The sequence below is a fragment of the Pezoporus wallicus genome, unplaced genomic scaffold, assembly GCF_028554395.1.
Source record: "Pezoporus wallicus isolate ANWC-B61680 ecotype Strahan unplaced genomic scaffold, APGP_CSIRO_Pwel_v1 contig_7379, whole genome shotgun sequence".
Lineage (NCBI taxonomy): Eukaryota > Metazoa > Chordata > Aves > Psittaciformes > Psittacidae > Pezoporus > Pezoporus wallicus.
In genome coordinates, this window is record NW_026642884.1 from 745357 (window position 1) to 766426 (window position 21070).

The window sequence follows — 21070 nt, forward strand, 5'->3', positions numbered from 1 at the left end:
ATGTAAATATATACTCATTTAGAAACATATATATTTAAATATTTGCAATAGAAATTATTAGACATCATAGATGTATGTGTGTGTTTAATATACACACATAGGCATGCTGAAGCTACTGCAGTTATGTAATAACACTCATAGACTGTTTTATACTATTTATAACAGATGTATTTAACCCAGACAGCTCGTCCTTGGGAAAAAAACAAGTACCAGATGTATTAGATTCTCCAAAGCACAGAAATCACATGTAACACGTTGCAAAAGCTAATCAAAACCCCAACTTCTTTTCATAGAAAAGACAACATTAAAAAAAGACACAGATACATATTACAAGATGAGGATCAATTTGAAAAGATCTCACAATATCTGTTACCAAGAGCTTTGTTAATCTTTAAAAACCTAGAATGATTATTTATAGGGAAGCTGTGAATTAACTAGGCTTTAATAAATAGCTCACAGGCATGTATGTCAAGATTGTGCTTTTTGTTTTTATGTGTCTGTATTTGGAAAAAAAAAACAAATCAACAACAAAAAAAAGAAGCCATTATTTGTTTTTTTTGTTGTTGTTTTTTTGTTTTTTTTTTCTGTAACAATTATTTCAAATTAAAAGCCCATCTGACGAAAGGCATATGGATGGAGAGGGGGTTCAGTCCTAATTGAACAAACCAGGACTCGTGAGGTTAATTACAGATATTAACGCTGTTGTTCGTCAGCTTCTTGCCCTCACGAAGGTTCCAGCTTCCAAATGACCTGGCTCCAACAATAAGACTCTCTTTAGCCCATTAACTAATTGATAAAAATGTGAGTGTTTAGAATGAGTCTAATTAAATCACCAAGCCTTACAATTACGAGTCCATTTGGTAGCTGTCGGGAGATGGGTAACCTCAGCTGGCATTGTAGGCGAATAAAAGATAAAAATAAAAGGGAGCTTAACCAAAGATCATTTTGAAAGCTGTTCATTTGAAGACAAAGTACACATTTGCTTGAAATGTATACATACACCACTTCAGACTAGCACAGCGTCTTGAAAAGAAAATGGAGCGTTTAGTAATCATGACTCTTTTTTTTTCCCAGCACATGCATGAAATTCTCTCCAGCCTGTGTGATGGAATGAGCTACTTTTATATTCATTACTGAGTTACAGTGTATACCTAGATTCCTTGAGAGTACCCAAATAGCTGATAGCAGGTACCTCTATGTTCTTAACAATTTTTTTTTTCTTACCCTTTCATAACTGCAAACTCTGCAGACGCACATCCCAGAGTCGCCACACTGGTTGAGGCTGCTGCTGTAGAGACAGTCCTCAGGCAGGGAACTCAGAATAGTTCTCCGATGTCCCATTTGTGATGTTGGCTTACTTGTACACATCACAGGTGCCTTTGGTAAGGGAGCTGAACAATATTTTGCATGTAGAAACTCCTGTTGAAGGTGTGCCTCATGTCCTAAACATCACATACAATGCTCATCTCACCGTGCCAGGCCAAGATTTAGATATAAAAAAGGATGAAGAGGTGGGTGATAATGTTTGCTGAAGGAATGGCTTCTATAGAAGGAATCCTAAACTGACAGGTTGAAAAAGAAAATAATGAAGTTGGATACCATTAGAGTCTATAATATGAAAAGAGGAATGGAGAAGGTGACCAGGAATGACTATGCACTGTCTCATGGGAATATCAACCAAAATTGATCATCTGATAGCTTCAAAACAAACGAACGGAATAACTTTTTCACTGTTAAGCTGCTGAATTCATTGCCAAAGGAAGTTCTGGATGCTAAAACTACAAATTAAAAATCTTCCAAATAAATTAATGGAAGAAAAATTCACCCCAATCTAAAAAGCCATAAAGACACTGTCTCTGTCTTGGGAAGTCTTTATGCTGTAGATACCTAGAAATTGGAACAACATACAGAGGAATTTTCACTGTATGTCTGCCCTGCTGTTATAGTATATAGCCATTACCAGTAACAAGGTACCAGGCCTAAAATGTTTTTTGGTTCACTCCAAGGCTGCAGTTTGTGCAGCCTTAAGGGGCTTCTTCAGTGAGTAGACTATAGTTTGCCCATGATGGTGTCATAGCCACCCAGGGAGACTGGAAGGAGCTTTGCACTATCTGTGCATAGCGGAGAGTGAGAAGACAAATCTCATCAGGTCAGTGAATTATGGAGATTTTGCTTTAGTCTCTGAAATACGGCCAGGGAGTGAACCACACTTACGGCAGTTTTAGGCTGTCTGCATCTCTCTAAGGCAGGCAGCTGGAATCACCAAGACTTGTCTCTGCCCAGTGATAAAATGTCCAGCACAATGATTTGCAGGTAGTCATGTATGGGCTGGAAGTTCCTTCACCTAAGGGATGTTTTCTTAGTGTTTCCCAGAATGGAGATCTTAAAAAGCCAAAACACAGTAAGAGAAATCCCAAACCCCTTTTTGTATCACTACAAAGAAATCACATTGCTTGCTGCCTGACATGTCTACTCATGGACTGTTAAAACGTGAGGATCCTGGGGAAACCTGAGGAATGAACTAGTTAACGTGCATGGTTTTATCACAGACAATGCTGCGCATCAGCATAAAGACCAAATATAGTAAGTCACATTTCTCAGGCGTCCTCTATTGCAAGTGCTTTCTAAATAAGTAAGGAATATACCTGTCCTGTGTCAGCATAACAGGAGAAGAAGCCACCTCCTCATCTTCCATTTTCACAGCCTCTCAAATCTATCTCCTTCTTCCTTTGATGAGGAAGCCTAGCTCAAAAATAAGCATTCATCCTTTTCTTTGCATTTCTGCTCCTGTTTCCCTCTCTTTTGACAGTGTTCTTGTAGCTAACACTCCCACTTTGCTTACGGGAAAATTCCCCTTGATTTCACGGGCTTTGAGTTCAGGCCCCACAAAACAGTGGGCTGTTAATGGAAATTCTTAATCAAGCAGGGCATCAGCCGTAAGACTACAGATCTGGGCTCAGATGGTATTTCAGGTGTTGTGACTAGGCAAGGCAGAAAAGCAGACTTGGATCAGTCAGAGTTTAGTTCATTTCCGGCTTTATCGATATTTAACCAGTCTTGGATGCTACCCAGCAGTGACTTGGCAGCCAGTTCAGAGCATGGAGCACAGGTGTGATATGCTCCTGCCAGTTTCCCTTGCTCATAAGATGGGCAGCTGTGCTCTGTGCTAGATGACGCTTCCAAGCAGCCTTCCAGGGTAGCCCAAGGTAGGGCCTGCATCCTTAGATTAGCCTTGAAATGGCAAAGATAACCAAGTGAAAGTCCCAGAGAAAAGAGGTGATCACCTGGGTAGACCAAAAAGAAAGAGAGCATTTCCAGACATTGCTGCTATTGAAGTGTTCAGGACTGGGGCTACATCAGCTCACAAATGACTTGGAGAGAAAAGGATGAAGCCTTTTAATAGACGGAGTAGGCACTGCCTTTCAATTCTTCAGGACTGTCTCTGCCAAGCAGCATGGCTTCTGCCTTATCTGGATTGACCTTCAGCCAGATGGCACCGATCCACAGCTCTGCCTCAGCCAGACTTTGGAAAAGGAGGGAAATGACACAGTCAGGCAGGGGTAACTGAGGCACCTTTTCAGGGAATTCACACATCTTTTGAGGAATGTAAGTTGTAAGAGCAAGTCTGGTGGGTTGGGACAAGCTGGAAATGGAGGAGGTTCTGGTCTAGCTTCTGACAGAATGGAGAGGTTTAGTTGAGGCCTCAGGAGCACTGCTCCAGATGTCTATGTATACACTGACACCGAGATAAAAATCTCCATGAAATTCAATTAATGAGTGAAGAGATTTCAATAGTTTAAAAAACAAAGGATTGAAGCTGGTTGAAAATTTCTGTATTTTTCATATTTTTAATCTGCCTGAACTTTTCTGAAATTATTTCACAGAAGAAATTCAACTTTCAATAAAAGGGAAAAAAAATAGCATTTTTTGAAGGATATTTTGTGCATATGTTGTGAGGGCCAGCAGAGGGAGGAGAGGGTCTATCAGCCCAGACAATTTCCAGTCATTCACATTTTTCTCCAGTGTTTAAGGTTATTTTCAAATGGAAAGAGAACCCTTAAAAAATGCAACATGTTGTAAATTTTCTGTAGACTTGCATGAAAGTGGAAAATAGATGCATATATATTAAAAAAAAAAAAAAGACCTACCTACTTTAAGAGATTGGCAGAGTTATGTCGTGGATTGCTGCAAGAATTGATGCCCGGACTACCTTGCTTTTTCCCTTTTTCTGTTTCAGGAATAAGCCTCCCCTCAAAACTTTCATATAACAATTGTGTAACAGCTCCTATCTGACTTCTGCTCTGCCAAATCACTCCAGTCACCAAAAAGTCACAGCTCTTGTAGCTGAAATCACATCATTGTTGAGAAGAGGGTTGAGATGAAGGTTAGGCACTTGACAAGGTCTTGTCTTGTCCAAGGTTACTTGCAGAGTTGCAGCTTGACTGGATCTAATTGCCTAGGATCACAGACAATATTCACAGGTGTGAATGAAAAAGTATCAAAACATAGAAAGTAACATAATTCAGCCCACCCACAGACTCAGAGCTGCTAAGAAGGCACCTTCTGCGTAGTAAAAATCTCACTGTTTACTATGTTGTCAACCAAATAGAGGGGATGTAATACACAAGACTGAAGAATGTGTGTGTGCAGGAGGGAGAAAAATCCTTTAGAAATGCCTGCAGTAATATCTGACCCTGCAAGTCACTTTTCTAAAGACAAAGAAACTACTTACAAATATAAAGTTCTAGATCTGGGCAATATGGCATAACTGCAGGGTAATAAGGAAATGGGCCATTAAGGAATGAAATTCTTGTTTAACATCTACCATGCCTGCTTTATCTCAGGACTTATCATAATAATTGCTTGGTAACATACTAAAAACATTAGTATGTATTCCACTGTAGGCCCAGGAGAATGAAGAGATCAGGTTTTGATTTTAGACATATCATTGCATCCTAAGCCTGTAGTCAACAGTTGGTTGTGAGCCAGTAACGTTTTAAAGTCTTTGAACTTCAAGACTGAAAGGCACAGATCAGAGAATTACATATTTATATTCTAGGGATTCTCACACCCTGTTACGCTGACAGAACAGATTAAGATGAGAACATGCTGAATGCAATGTTTAGATACATATAAAACCAGTTTCCCACTAACCATCAGCCAAAACTGACTTGCTTCTGACTTTACTTTCAAGATAATCTGCACATTCCATAACGTTAGGTGAGATTTGCAAAAGGACTTCTAGTAAACCTTATTTTGAACCTGGCAAAGTCAAGGAAACATTGAAAAAATCCTGTTCATAGGTAGATGTATCTTGATACAACTACGGAGAGCACATGAGTATATTTTCCGTGCATAAGCACACCTACTTTGGTGTATATAGATTTTGAAGGTATAAAATATTTTCCTAGCAAGTCCAAAACTCTTTCTCCTGCTCTGCACAGAAGATGAGAAAATCCAATGAGTGATTCCTACCAACCACCACGGAGAAATTCTGCAAACATCTGCTCAGGCTTTAAAAAAAATCACTCCCTTATTTTTATCTTTTCCCCTTACAACTAAATCCCATTCCAATACACTCTTGCAGTGGGTCGCTGCAGAAGCTCTTTGTTCCCCTGCAAGCCAGCCCATCTGCCTCTGAGAATCCAGACTTGATCACAAATGTATTTTTAATGCACTGGTGAAAGCGTTTATTTAAAATTGTTTCATTTTCCCTCCGGGAATTTTCAATTAAACAAACACATAATAATTATTTCCTTTAATTACTCATCTCTGCTTACCTGGAGCTAGGGCACCTTTGCCCTATTACATATATGAGAGCTGTCAGATTGATTCATTAGTATTTATTTGTTTCTTATTTTCAAAACTTACCTATATAATATAGGCATTTAAAAAAATGCTGCTGATGTGTAAAAGAATTTTTTCCCTAGATGATAACAGCATAGGCTTGGTTCCTATGCTTTTCTAATGCAGAAAACATAGTGACTGCAGCAGTTACGTGGAGTTACTAGGGTTGAAATGTGGTGCTTTGTCTTTCTACAGCACCACTCCCCAAAACAACCCACTAACAATTCCCACCCAGTTCTAGCCTATTTCCCAGTTCTACTTCTCCTACTCAGTTCTAGCATCTGCTAAGCCCACCTCTAGCAATGGGATAGAAGATAGATTTCTCTCAAACCTCCAGCACTAGGGAGGTCTTATTCTGTTCTCAAGCTCTATCGCCAGCTGTGCCCAAGCCTCTGCCAGCCTATAAACTTCTGGTTAGAGCAGGAGTTCTTACAAATACTTCTGTGCCTAAAGGATCTAATGGTAGAGCCTCTACCTAGTTTCACCTCAAAATACCAAAAGCAGAGACAAGCATTGCTAGGATTAGAGTGAGCAAGAAAATTAGGAAAATGGAGTCCTGAACCCACTACCTGAAGCATCAGTCAGCCTGGGACCTTGCAAGCGATAGACTCCATTGGCCCTGCCCAAACACAATCAAATTCTAATGTTTCTATCCTTCTTCACATCCCCACAAAGTTTCCCACAGCCCCTGAAACCTGCTGACTTTAGAAAGCAGCACAAAGACAGTCAGCTAGGATGCAGACAAGAAAGGTTTGGACAATGCCTTTTAAACCAGCATTAGTATTACTGATAAACTAAATCACATTAATTTCAAACCAGATCTCCTGCTTCCAGCCATACCCATTGACCCTTTAAGCCTTGCCATGTCTCCCCTACCTCCTTCCAAGCTCACGCCCAGCCCCTGTTTTGCTCTTGTAAAATTGCATATTAATGTCTTAAGGAGGAGGGCAAATAAAATCGATCTTCCTTACACTGCTGAGCAGCCTCAAGCCCTGGTGAATCAGGGAAAGACTCTGTGACTTTTACCTCTCACAGAATTCCCTCGGGCAGGAAGGAGTCCAGATTGAGTTGTTTGTTCTTTAAATCTCAGTTCCATGTGGTGCAGCCACGTAGAGAGAGCTTTCTGGTACCAAGGGTAACAGAAAATATTTTAAAACTCCTTCAAACATATTCTAAAATATTTCATATTTTCTTCTGGGAAATGCAGCCCTGAAACACTTTTTCTGAGACACCAAAGTGGCCTGGTGAAGGAAGTATAATGTCACCATAGGGCTAAAAGCATCTTCTCATATCAGCATTGTAGCTGAGCACTTTCTAGAGGTATTTGTTAGAATTCAGTCCCAATTTACGACTGCTAAAATGCAAGTTTCTTTTACAATGATCACAAATAACCAACATTTTAAAAATGACCCCTCCACCAAAAAGTGTCAAAATGCCTCTCTGAAGAAAATTTACCAAGGGTTTGGTTTTTTTGGTAAAGATATTTGACTGTCTTCTCTTCAAAACAATAACATCAGCCTTCAATAAAGTAAGGTTCCCGAAACTGTTTTCCAGTGGAAGACAGTATGCAAATCTACATCAACAGAAAGTACTGGCAAAGAACAGAAAAGATCAGCATCATCTGCAACAAATAGCCATCACAATACAGGTGCTCCTCTATGAAAAATGAAACCTGCCATGAACAAAAGATTTTTAAGATTTTACAAATAAAGCTTCAGTTAACATGGCTGAAGTGCTCACATGTGAGGCTGGCCATGTACATACGCATTTGCAGGATCAGGGCTTACAGAACCAGGACACAGGGGGAGTTATAAGATAATTATCCAAAGAGACCTACAATAAATATCTGTGGGCCGAACAGCACCATATGTACTATATATTGATTTGGTAGTAAACGGATTACTTGAGTGGTAGTGTCTAACTTGCATATTATTCAAATACAACAGATGGGAAATTGGCATGCGATGTGAAATACAGAATTCAATATTCACCCAAGTGGGCTGATAAATTATCATAAACCATTTATGAATATCCCTCAACCATGAAGCCTAATAATAAAATAAAATTAAAAAAACGGAACTCTCAGCCCAGCTCTATCAAATGGTAGAGATGGAGGTATACTCTGGAACAAGGGCCCTGCGTTGTTATCCAAACTGATCCTAGGCTTCTGCAGGCGGTCCCATAAGACCAAATAGAAGGTATACTACTACTGAGGATAGAAGTCATCTTTGATTCCATCCTGAAGAGGAGTATCAGTCATGAGAGAAGCTGGCATGAACTGGGAGGTTTGAAAGAAATAAAGCTGAAAATATGTGGCAGTAGTGCATATTTTATTACAATGTTTTTCATTTTTTGCTAACTAGTAAAACAGGAAACCCAGCACTGATTGAATGTGAATGGGAAGAAGATACAATAATCTTAGACAAAGACATCAGCCTATCGAAAGCACCGTGACTACAAGATTCATGCAAAATATTTCACCTAAGGCAGTTACTATGACACAGTACTCTCTGACCACCCCTCAGTCTGCTGAAAAGACTACTAGAAGACAGCATCATCATTAACCTTCTTTCCAAGCGGACTGCTGTTTTACATTGGCCATGAGGTGGACAACAGCAGTCACTGACGTGTTTGGACGTTGGGTATATTGTGAATATCAAAAACCAAAAGCCAGATTAGAAACAAGCCTCTAGCCCCCAGCAACCTACTCAGCTCTTCACATTCCTACAAACAAGGGGGATCCACACAAGCAGAAACGAGCTGTGGTCTACTTTGAACCCCAGGAGCATGGATCATACAAAAAGCAAGAATTCAGGGAACTAGAATATTTGGAGGGTTAAAGAAGGTTGTTTTCTGATCAAAGACAACTCGTAACCTGGCCTGTTTGGGGAGGTTATTTTACTCAACAAGGACAAATTTGGGACTGGGGACACTGATGGGGAAAGAAGAAAGGCTTGAGCATTGCAATTTTATTTCTGCAGGAATAAATCTCAGCAATTTTGGCTCGAAAGTAGGAGGAAACATAGTCTCTATAGAGAGGGTACTGCTCAGCATAGTCTAGTATAAGCAATTTCTGTCTCACAGAGAAGAGGTCATATCAGGTCTGAAGCTGGCAGCCAAACTGATAAAAGAAAATCAGGAATATCCTCTATCTTCCTTCTGTTAGTTTAGATGCCTGATAGACTCTGTTGTCTAGACTGAGTTATTTCACGTTCCTGATAAACCTGTCTGTAAGCTGTTAAGAGTATTGACAGGAAGTTAGCCAGCATGGTTACCATCTGGAGCAGGTCTAGCCAGTCTCCATGACCATGGCTAGTGATGACTGTGCTTGTCATTTTCAGGGTTATTTATCACAAAAGGAAAAATTACCCCCCCGAAACGTATTTCTATTAGTGAGTCATTCTAGAAATAATAATAAAACTGCAGATCTCTAAAGATCTCATTCTCTAGAAGATGAGTCCATTGGAAATGCTGAGTGTTTGTTCTGCAGCATGTACAGTTGTATCCTGAGAAGACATATCTAGATGAAAGAACGCTTAAAATATTTTTAACATTTTTTAACATCCAGCACCCTCATTCAACTTTCTCCTTCAAAGAAAGGCCACCTGTTAGAGCACCACAATATGGATTTATGTCTTGGTCTTTGGAAAAAAAACCCACTCATTTCTCTCTTCAGAGATCAGTTCAATGTTGTACGTCTTTGCACTTAACTCTGCTCTATATGTAAACTGACACATCTAGAAAGAGTCCCACTTACATTAATATGATTCCTCAGCTCAACTCATGACATTCCCATGGTATGAATGTCTCTGTTATTAAATTCTAAGAATGTAAAGGATGCTACACAGGGAGGCTAGAATTGCCTCCCTGTTTTTATCACTGGTCTGCTCTGTTAGCTGGGACATTTCATTTCTCAGGCTTTCTATTTAATTCCCTATACTTTCTCATACTTGCTTGTAGAGAACACATAGTCCTTGAGGATCTCTATGCCCCAGGCTTCACTGAGGCCAAAAGCCGCTGTTCATGAGGTAAACAGTGACTGCACAGCTCAGTATCAGTATGCGTGCTAGCTCCTAGGGGAGGTAGAGGAGAGAAAGAATAGGAAGGGAAAGGTATATATACCCTTCCATGGCTGTGCATGAGGAAACAGGTGAAAAGACATTTAGAGTCATCTCTTGATTCTAGCCCTTGTGATACTAGTGCCGGGCAGAGCTGTGATTCAGAGCGTTTTGTTTTCACTTTACAGACATGGAGTAGACTTCACAGCAATTTCTCGTGATGGGAGGTCTTAGGGAGGAAACCTGATTCACATCTGCACATTTTCTCTAGCAATCACATAAAGCTGTTCTTTGGGATTTCATCCTTTACAAGTCATTGACATCTCTTTTCTCCTTCCACTTTTCATCTTTGCCTAGTACAAGAGAATCACCATATTATCAATACAGAGCACCACAACAGACCCTTTTAAATCCATGATAAGTGTCCTGACTTTCAAGACCATGCAGCTGTCCTTGTTGATCCTGCTTAGTCTAAGGCAAAGAGCTCCATGAAGCTCCTCTGCTCCCCTTTTTATACACTGACTTGAATTTTGAGACCACTGGGGCTCAGGCTGAAGAGATGTCTTTGTTCTTGGCAATGGGGGCATGCTGTATACACTTGAGAAACTGCTGGCATACTGATGCAGTTTTGCACCTTGTGCCTGCAAGAATGGGAATCTGGTCTATTCTCCATCCTTTTTAAGGTGATGACACCTCAAACCCATGCTTTGGCCACTGGCTCCCCTGCCATATTTTTTTTACAAATAAGTGTTTCAGGTTGTGATCTTCCACAATCTTAGCTGCCATGCAAACTTGGTCATTATCATCCTCCCAAGAACAGTAACTTCTACCTGTAGCATACAACCTGCATTCAGATGTCTGATCACATAAATACAGGCTTTTCTTACATCCTTATTGCTTTAGCATTTGTTTTACAAGTGACAAGGAAAGTCACCTTTGTAGTTGCATAGGTTTTTGAACACCAAGGTAGCACTGCTCTGATGTGCCATTACTATAATTAAGAAATACAGGACGATTCAGTAGCAAAGAGAAAAAAATACAGAAAGAAAGAGAAGCCCCCTGCAAGATAATTGGTCACTGCTATGAATCTTTACTCTGGGGACAGATAGCACAACCAGAGGTAATAGCTTACACACATATTCTTGAGCTGTGCAATAGATGGAAAAGTGTCCCAGATGGATTGGGTAGGGGCTTAGTTCCGGGATTATGATGAGACAGTGGGTAATTATTGAGTGGCATTGCCTCAGCGCTGATTATATCTGCAAGCTTGTTCCTTTCCTTCAGAGTAAAGCATTGATAAAGATAAACCATGCTGCTCTATGTCCTTCATGTAGCACAAAACAACACATTTCAATCTAACAGGATCAGGTCTCCACTTTGATCACAATCTGTTACCTAGATGTCTTTGCAAATTAATCAGCCCTGCTTGTTTAGCTCCAGTCAGTTTGTACTGCTAAATTAATAAATGTACTAGGAGCAACAGAATACATAATTAAATTCTACAGTTTAATCTCCACATAATAATTTTGACCTTAGTCTGGGGCCTCTGTTGCAGCCAGCAACACATTGAGTAGACACAGACCTTGCAATGCAGCTTACACTAACAACCTACCTTGAACGATTACTCAGGGGCACCATAATCAAGAGCTACTAAAACCAGAGAAAGCAGGATGCACGATTAGGAAAACAAAACTGTAGCCACAGCTTTTGGCTATATAAAATAAAAGGGAGTATAAGCATACATTTACCTCAAAATATATAGAAAGATACTCTGCCTTGGTCAGTTAACCAGAAGCAGTCACTTTGTATTTCCAGTATTTGCATCAAATGCAACCCAGAGGAGCAGAGGACAGCTTATGTTCTTCCCAGGAATATTTGCAAACTCTTGAAAGAAGAATGGGCCATGCATGCCATGAAAGAGTTTTCTGTGCCAGCTTTGTGGAAGACACCACTGAATTATTATAGCTGTTCAATATACCTGTATAGAGTGCACACCCTTCTCCCTGTTATATGCTATTTACATTTAAATCTGTTATCTTCCCACTAGCAGATAAATGCCTCTTTCTATGCCTCAGTATCTCATTGCAGGAACTGTGAAGGGCTTTCTTCCATGCATTTTACACATCTGCCTCAGCTGAGATTACCCAAAAAAGATCAGAGATGTCTAGTACTGTAATAACAAGAAGAGAGAGATAACTGCTGAACACACTGCTCACAAAACTTGATGAGGAAGGGGGTGACAGAGAGCTTTTACCTTTAACTTCCAGTCCGCAGGATATGTATTCTAAGGGATTCACAGAATAACCACCCAAAAAGGAGACAGAGGCTAAATGTTAGTGTTTAAGGCTCTGCACTCCTTGCACATTCATGGACATGTATAACCACTGACTGAGAAGATACAAGGAAGACAAAAAGGTAGAGCCTTCCATTCACTTCCGCCTTCCCTAGAAATATGGTAGCTCCTGGATACATGTGCATCCTCACTACTGAGAACCAGCACATCCAGACAGACATCCTGGATACTCAACACCTTTCTAGGAGGTTTCTGACCCCTCCAAAAGTCTGTGTCTTGTTGATGTACAAAGAGGTACAGATCTACAAAGGTAATTTGGATCAGAAGTCCCTCTTTGTTGCACAAATGTTGTTTAGATCTCAGCTTTATAGTGTTGTTTCATACCTTAGCTTCACATGTTTTGCTCTGTGTGTTGTTTAGTTCTAACAGTGTTGGTTTAACTCCAGGCTCTTCAGGGCAGGACCAGTATCTTTCTGCCTTTGCCAGTTCTCTGCCACATAGCTCCCTGGCCCCAGCTAAGGTCTCCCATCACTATTTTACTAAAGCAACAACAATATATGTATAATTAAACTATTCAGTAACTCTACCCCCAGATGCTTTGTTCCAGAACACATGAAACATCTTGATGGTCACTAAACAGGAGACAAAGCAAGAAAGACAGACTTACAAAGTTTAGCAGTGATTTCAGCACTTAGCTTGACACACCTTCTGGGACAGCTGGTGAGAGCTAACTGCTTGATGTAGGCAGTCTCTGAATGTCTTTCTACACAGATATATACAGTGGGAACATATAAAAAGTTACTGAGTGTCCTGAGAACCCTGATGTCAATTCTCAGTTTACAGACATCAGACAGCAAGATTTTCCTCTATTCAAAAAAAAAAAAAAAAAGCTTCCTGATTGTTTCCAAAGAGATTAATTACCATGAACCTCTCTTTTCGCTTGCATCTTTCTGAGGTTTCTCGGCTAAATAAACAAATGAGTCCAGACAATGTTCCCATTTGTTGATGGGATCAGGTCAGATATTACTTTGCTGACTTTTTGTTTTGAGGGCAAGGCTGCAACATGCAGCATAATTACAGAGGAGATAGGCACACAGTAATAGTGAGACACTCTGGATGAAGCTCCAAGATGAACCCTCAGTCCCCATGTTTTGCTTCACACTTGCTTGCCTAGAGGAGAAAGCTCAGGGTCCCCAAGGCAAAGAGGAGCTGCTGACTGCCACACATTCAACACATTAGGCTCTGTGCAATGCAACATAATATAAAAAGGCAGTGGTGAAGAACCAGAGAATGCTGTTCAAAACCAGGCTAATTCATCTGAACCAGTGGTTTTGCCTGGTGGTTTTGGGGCCGCCAGACTGGAGGCACCAATGATGTGATGCTACTGCAGTTGAGCCAGATCCTCAATTAGTTTACAATGGACCACCAGAACTTACTCCTGTTCTACAGAGCCCTGTTGTAAATAATAAACTAAAATACTTGCTTTAAAGATCATAATTTTTGAAGAAATAAAAGCAGAACAACAATGAAACTGCAGCAACTGTATTTCTGTATTTCCTTTAAAATAATCAGATTAAAAAACAGCTAGCTGCTTTAATATTTTGTGATTGGAGATAGTATCAAAAGCTTAAAAAAGAACAGTTTTGCAGCCAACATATAATAGTGAACGTGCGTACTAATACATAGGGACAGAACTTGAACTCTAAGACCTTGACTGTGGTAGCTGACACTACAACCCTCTAAAGAACTGAAGATGAATTGTAATATCATTCACATAACTACACAAATTCAGTGTGATCTGTCCAAATGTGAGCAATAAGCAAAGAATTCAAAATAATGTAACATTAGCAGTTAAGCTTTCAAACTATATGCAATAATGGCATGGGACAGCATAGAATTACAGCTGGTATTGCATGCTCTTCTTAGATTTGTGAGTTCTCTCCTCTCACTTCTCCTGGCAACATGTAAAGCCTTTGTGTGCTCACAGTTAAAATCGCTGTAGCCAAAGACCATACATTACAGGAACGTATTTTGATTCACAGTTTATGGTGCAAGCTTGTTTACCATTTACCTCATTGTCCTTCTCCAGTACCTGCAGAGGTTTAGATGTAAATCACTGCAGAATGCGTAAATGTGTGAACTGAAAACTTGTTGAGTCAGATAAAGTTGTTTCTAGAAGAAGTTCCCAGCCCATATTAATGTGTTGATCTAACAGGAACAAGGAGAGATGCAATAAGAAGTGTAAGGGGTAGACTCTTAAAATGCATAACTACAAAAACAAAGGGACCACAAGGCATGAGAGATGGCCACACAACCAGCTGAAAGGTACCTGAAAACCAGAGTAAACCATTATCACTGGGCACCTACTGCAAAGCTTGTCCTGCCTGTGTAGGAGATAGGGAATAATCCTCTAGCCCTGCAGTTCTTGGCTGGATGGACAGACGGATGGAGTTACTGCATGTCACAGTGGGACTCATAAGCAAAACGATGTTCAAAATCATAGAATCATAGAATCACAGAATAGTTAGGGTTGGAAAGGACTGTAAGATCACCTAGTTCCAATCCCCCCTGCCATGGGCGGGGACACCTCACACTAAACGATGTCACCCAAGGCTCTGTCCAACCTGGCCTTGAACACTGCCAGGGATGGAGCATTCACAACCTCCCTGGGCAACCCATTCCAGTGCCTCACCACCCTTACAGTAAAGAATTTCTTCCTTATATCCAATCTAAACTTCCCCTGTTTAAGTTTGAACCCGTTAACCCCAGTCCTGTCACTACAGTCCCTAATGAAGAATCCCTCCCCAGCATCCCTATAGGCCCCCTTCAGATACTGGAAGGCTGCTATGAGGTCTCCACGCAGCCTTCTCTTCTCCAGGCTGAACAGCCCCAACTTCCTCAGCCTGTCTTCATACTGGAGGTGCTCCAGTCCCCTGATCATCCTCGTGGCCCTTCTCTGGACTTGTTCCAACAGTTCCATGTCCTTTTGATGTTGAGGACACCAGAACTGCACACAATACTCCAGGTGAGGTCTCACAAGAGCAGAGTAGTGGGGCAGGATCACCTCCTTTGACCTGCTGGTCACGCTCCTTTTGATGCAGCCCAGGATACGGTTGGCCTTCTGGGCTGCAAGCGCACACTGAAGCCGGCTCATGTTCATTTTCTCATCAACCAACACCCCCAAGTCCTTCTCCACAGGGCTGCTCTGAATCTCTTCTCTGCCCAACCTGTAGCTGTGCCTGGGATTGCCCTGATCCAGGTGTAGGACCTTGCACTTGGCATGGTTAAACTTCATGAGGTTGGAATCTACCCACCTCACAAGTGTGTCAAGGTCCCTCTGGATGGCATTCCTTCCCTCCAGGGTATCAACCGAACCACACAGCTTGGTGTCATCGGCAAACTTGCTGAGGGCGCACTCAATCCCACTGTCCATGTCAGCGACAAAGATGTTGAACAAGACCGGTCCCAACACCGATCCCTGAGGGACACCACTCGTTACTGGTCTCCAGACGGACATTGAGCCATTGACCACAACTCTTTGCATGTGGCCATCCAGCCAGTTCTTTATCCACCGAGTGGTCCATCCATCAAATTGATGTCTCTCCAATTTAGAGACAAGGATGTTGTGTGGGACAGTGTTGAATGCTTTGCAGAAGTCCAGGTAGATGACATCAACTGCTCTACCCCTGTCCATCAGTTCTGTAGGCCCATCATAGAAGGCCACCACATTGGTCAGGCAGAATTTCCCCTTAGTGAAGCCATGCTGGCTGTCACCAAGCACCTTGCTGCTTTTCACGTGCCTTAGCATGCCTTCCAGGAGAATCTGCTCCAGGTTTTTGCCAGGCACGGAGGTGAGACTGACTGGTCTGTAATTCCCTTGGTCATCCATTTTCCCCTTCTTGAAAATGGGGGTTATATTTCCCTTTTTCCAGTCATTGGGAACTTCACCTGACTGCCATGATTTTTCAAATGTGATGGACGTGGTTTAGGAACCTCATTTGCCACCTCCTTCAGGACCTGCAGATGGATTTCATCAGGTCCCATGGACTTGTGCACATTCAGGTTTTTAAGGTGGTCTCAAACCAGATCCTCTCCTACAGTGGGCCTAGGGTCTTCATTCTCATAGTCCCTGCGTCTGCCTTCCAAGACTTGGGTGTTGTGGTCAGAGCCTTTGCCAGTGAAGACCAAGGCAAAGAAGTCATTCAGAACCTCAGCCTTCTCCAAATCCAGGGTACCCAGTTCTCCTGATAGCTTCCAGAGCGGGCTTGTGTTGTCCCTAGTCTGTCTTTTATTCACTATGTACCTATAGAATCCCTTCCTGTTATCCTTAACATCCGTAGCCATGTTTAACTCTAACTGGGCCTCAGCTTTCCTAACCTTGTCCCTAGCTTCCCAGACAACATCCCTGCACTCTTCTCAGGCCGCCTGTCCTTGCTTCCACCTTTTATAAGCCTCTTTCTTCCTTCGAGTTTTCCTCAGGAGCTCCTTATCCATCCAAGGAGGTCTCCTGGCCCTCCTGCTGCACTTCCTTCTAGTTGGCATGCAACACTCCTGAGCTTGTAGCAGGTGATCCTTGAATATCAACCAACAGTCTTGGGCCCCCTTGCCCTCTAGGGCTCTATCCCATGGAACCTTACGAAGGAGGTTCCTGAAGAGGCCAAAGTCTGCTCTTTTTAAGTCCAGGGCAGTGAGCTTGCTGCACGCTCTTCTCACTGTCCTGAGGATCTCAAATTCGACCATCTCATGATTGCTGCATCCAAGGCTGCCCTGGAGCGTCACTTTTCCAATGAGCCCTTCCCCTGTTGCTGAGCACAAGGTCAAGCATGGCACCTCTCCTTGTCGGCTCCTCTGTTACTTGCAGAAGGAAGTTGTCTTCCACGCAATTGAGGAACCTCCTGGATTGCTTGTGCCAGGCCGCACTGTCCTTCCAACAGATGTCAGGGTGGTTGAAGTGAGGCAAGAGGCGTGAGGCTGTTCCTATCTCTCCGTAGAATGATTCATCTGCAGGTTTTCCTTGATCAGGCGGTCTGTAACAGATCCCCACAGTAATGTCTCCCATAGCTATATTCCCTTTAACCCTGACCCACAAACTCTCTGTTGACTGCTCACCTGTCCCCAGACAGAGTTCCATACTCCCCAGCCTATCCCTAACATAAAGGGCAACTCCCCCTCCCCGCCTGCCAGGCCTGTCTTTTCTAAAGAGCCTGTAACCTTCCATTTTAATACTCCAGTCATAGGAGCCATCCCACCATGTTTCTGTGATGCCTGTTATATCATACTTCTGTAGACGTGCACACATCTCTAATTCCTCTTGTTTGTTCCCCATGCTATGGGCATTTGTATAGGGGCATCTAAGCCGAGCTCCAAATAAAGCCAGCTCATTGGCTGGAGTGGCTGGAACATTTCTACATTGCCTCGAGCATTTACTAGAGGTGCTGGCAACTGACTGGGTGTTTTGGGAAGGAACAATGCCCCCCTCCCCCAACACATCTAGTAAAGCATCCTTGACCAGTCTGGAGATGTCTCTCTCAGAGCCATCCGTCTGTGGGTCCTGTTAATAATTGGAGTGAGATAGGTGCTTTAGTATCTGGTTCTTCTGATGTCTATCCTAGTCACTTCAGCTTGGTTGTCTCTGGGCTGAGCCCATAGGTCTCTGGGTTGAGCTGCCCCTAGGTCCTGGTTTGCTTGCCTGTCAAATACACGCTCTTCCTTGTGGCAGCTCACACAGATGACTGTCCCCAGGTACTGCATGCCAGGTTGATAACAGCATGGGATTCCATAAATGGATAACGAAACCTGTCATCCACAGAGACAACAATTCACAGCAAGTTTGTGTGATGGTGGTGGCTCATGCATTCAGCCCAGTCACACAAACTAACTTCCACACAGCTCCTCAAATCCTTCCCCCTGCACTCAGTGTTTCTCCTATATCAGTGTCCCGGGTTCAGAAGTAGCAGTCATTTTTTCTCCTTCTTAGTAGCTGGTGCAGTGCTGTGTTTTTGACTTTCAGCCTGGGAACAGCACTGATAACACCAATGGTTTTAGTTGTTGCTCAGTAATGTTTACTCTGACCAAGGACTTTGTGAGTCTTGTGCCCTACCAGGGAGGAGGGGAAGCCAGGAGGAAGCATTGACAGGGCACCTGACCCAAACTAACCAAAGAGGTATTCCATACCACAGCATGTCATGCCCACTGTATAAACTGGGGACAGTTACACAGAAGGATGAGATCACTGCTTGGGTCGGGCTGGGTATCAGTTGGCAGGTGGTGAGCACTTGTATTCTCTTCCTTTGTTATTTCCCTTATCATTATTATCATTGGTGGCAGCAGCAGTGATTTGTGTTATACCTTAGTTACTGCGCTGTTCTTATCTCAACCCATGAGAGTTACATTCTTTCAATTCTCCTTCCCATCCCTCCCGGAGAGGGAGGGAGGAAGTGGAGGGAGTGAGCGAGCGGCTGCATGGCTGAGTTGCTGACTGGAGTTAAACCACAACAATCCATCAAGACTGGATATTGCTATGGTAAACAAAATGGTATAATAAATTAATATGTTTTACAGCCTTTCATATTGCGGAGAGGTGTAGAGCACCTTACCATATCCAAGACTCAGGTCTTCAGACAGATGTATCATACTTGTGCCATTTTTCATGTGTGCCCCATGTATAGTAATAGAAACTAGCTTGCTCTTTACACTGTGTACATGCAATACTTACATATTAAAGGAACATTATACAGTATAGAGGAGCAACAAGACATGTTTTGTTTTAAACATCCATAAAACCAACATTTTTGCAACTAATTTATTAATTTATTGTATTAGTAGTTTAAAGTAGATACTGTTATTGCTAATCAATATCAACACACAATGAATTTAAATTTTCACATTTATTAAAAAAGGGAGAAGAAATGCAAAAACAGCATTAGCAGGAAATTTACCATCCTTAAAGAAGAAAAAATGGACAGACATTTTACATGGAAAGGACAATTCAGGCAATAAACCCTGTTCCCCATTTATATCAATTATAAATTTAAAGATTGGCTGGAATATGGAAATCTTTGGAGGCTAGGGGTATTAAAAATACGCAGAATTGTCATGCACTGCTCTTAAAAAATAAACTCCAAACCTGTGCAGAATGGTGGAGAAGATAAGCATTTGCAGTCAGGTTGTTGATCCAAAGAGAGTAATTAAAGAAGGTGAGGTCTAAACTTGTCAAAGTCATTTTGCCCTACTTTCCTATTTATAGGTTTCAAAATGGAAAAAGCCTTCAAAAGGATTTGCATCCTAGCTTCCCTCTGTAAGATCCTTCTGCAAGAGATTTGAGAATTAGCTGCTGTGCCTGCAGTATATTAAAATCTTTGACAGCCATCCACTTGGGGAATCCCTGGTAAAAAAAGAAACAACAGAAAAATAACCACCTCATTTTGCTTCAAAAGGTTCACAGTATCACTTGAAAGTGGAGAATAAATCACCATTCTTGATAATTGTTCCTAAGGCTTATCCATTCTGTGGGGTCTTTCCGTGGGAAGAGATACTGTGTTCAGCTCTGTGGCGCCCAGCATAAGAAGGACATGGACATGTTGGAGCAAGTCCAAAGGAGGCCATGAATATGGTCAGAGGGTTGGAGCACCTGTCTTATGGAGACAGGCTGAGAGAGCTGGGCTTGATCAGCCTGGAGAAGGGTACCTAAAGGGGTCAGCAAGAAAGCTGGAGAGGGGCATTTTACAAGAGCATGTAAGGATCAGACAAGGGGGAATGGCTTTAAACTGACAGAGGGCAGATTAGGTTAAATATTAGGCAGAAGTTCTTCCCTGTGAGGGTGCTGAGGTGCTGGCACAGTGTGCGCAGAGAAGCTGTGGCTGCCCCATCACTGGCAGTGGTCAAGGCCAGGTTGGACGGGGCTTGGAGCAATCTGGTGTGGTGGAAGGTGTCTCTGCCATGGCAGGGCGGTTGGAACTGGATGAGCTTTAGAGTCCCTTCCAATCCAAACCATCCTGTGATTCTATGAGATGCGTGGCCAGGCTGGAGGTGCAGCCTCCTGTACCTTGTCCAGCTTACCTGTTGCCAGGGGTTGCTAAGGGGTTTCCCTGCTCTTCAGCCACAGGCCACAGCAGGAAGGAAAAAGGAGGGCCATTTCTTTCTCCCTCGGTATGCTTTGGTAGGATGAGGAGTAGGTCTGTTGTCTTTTCACCCTTAGCACCACAGCCAGGAAACCTGAGCAGGCACTGGAGAAGTGCTGTAGGAAAGGTAGAGAGGAGGAGCTCTCAACAGCTCTCACAGAAACTTGTTTGAAAAGACAAAAGACAGATAGCTGTGTTTTGCTATTGTTAAGGAAAATAAAACAGTTTGGGTGAAATTTTCTCTACTTTTAACTGCACTATAATTTTAAACCTTCTTTAAACCCACTATAAATATGTTGATAGAAAAGTTTTACATGAAAAAGAAAACCAGTTTTCAGTCTTGAAAGCAAAAAAACTGTACATTTTTGTTATTCAGTATTTTTAACAAACCCCAGAAAAATCCATCTGGAAAACATTTAAAACTGCAATCCTGATGGGAAAAGAAAAAAATAAAAAAGGAGAAATATACTAATTCAGTACAAATTGCTCAGCTGCTACATTCTCAGCTACAAAAAAAAAATCCTGCGCTCGTTCCTTTAAACATCAGGTTTTCCACTTACCATAAAAAAGAAGTTTTCTTTGAGCAGTTCTCCAACAGAACAGATCTGCGCTTTTAAAATTGGCAACTGAGCCCTACTTTGCTCTGTGACAGAGCAGTTAAATGCAGCCTCTGGCTTAAAGTATATGCTTACGTCACACAGGCAAATGAAATATTCAGTGAGTACACAGGTGTGTGCTGTCAGGAACACTAC

General features: G+C 42.1%; 1 long non-coding RNA gene across 1 annotated transcript; it reads left to right on the forward strand.

The window, feature by feature from the left end:
• The first annotated feature begins 1072 nt into the window (after positions 1–1072).
• LOC130611866 (uncharacterized) lies at positions 1073–19682 on the forward strand. The gene is made up of 2 exons (XR_008975337.1): positions 1073–1188; positions 19445–19682. It is a non-coding gene; the product is annotated as an uncharacterized LOC130611866 (long non-coding RNA).
• Positions 19683–21070: the final 1388 nt, after the last annotated feature.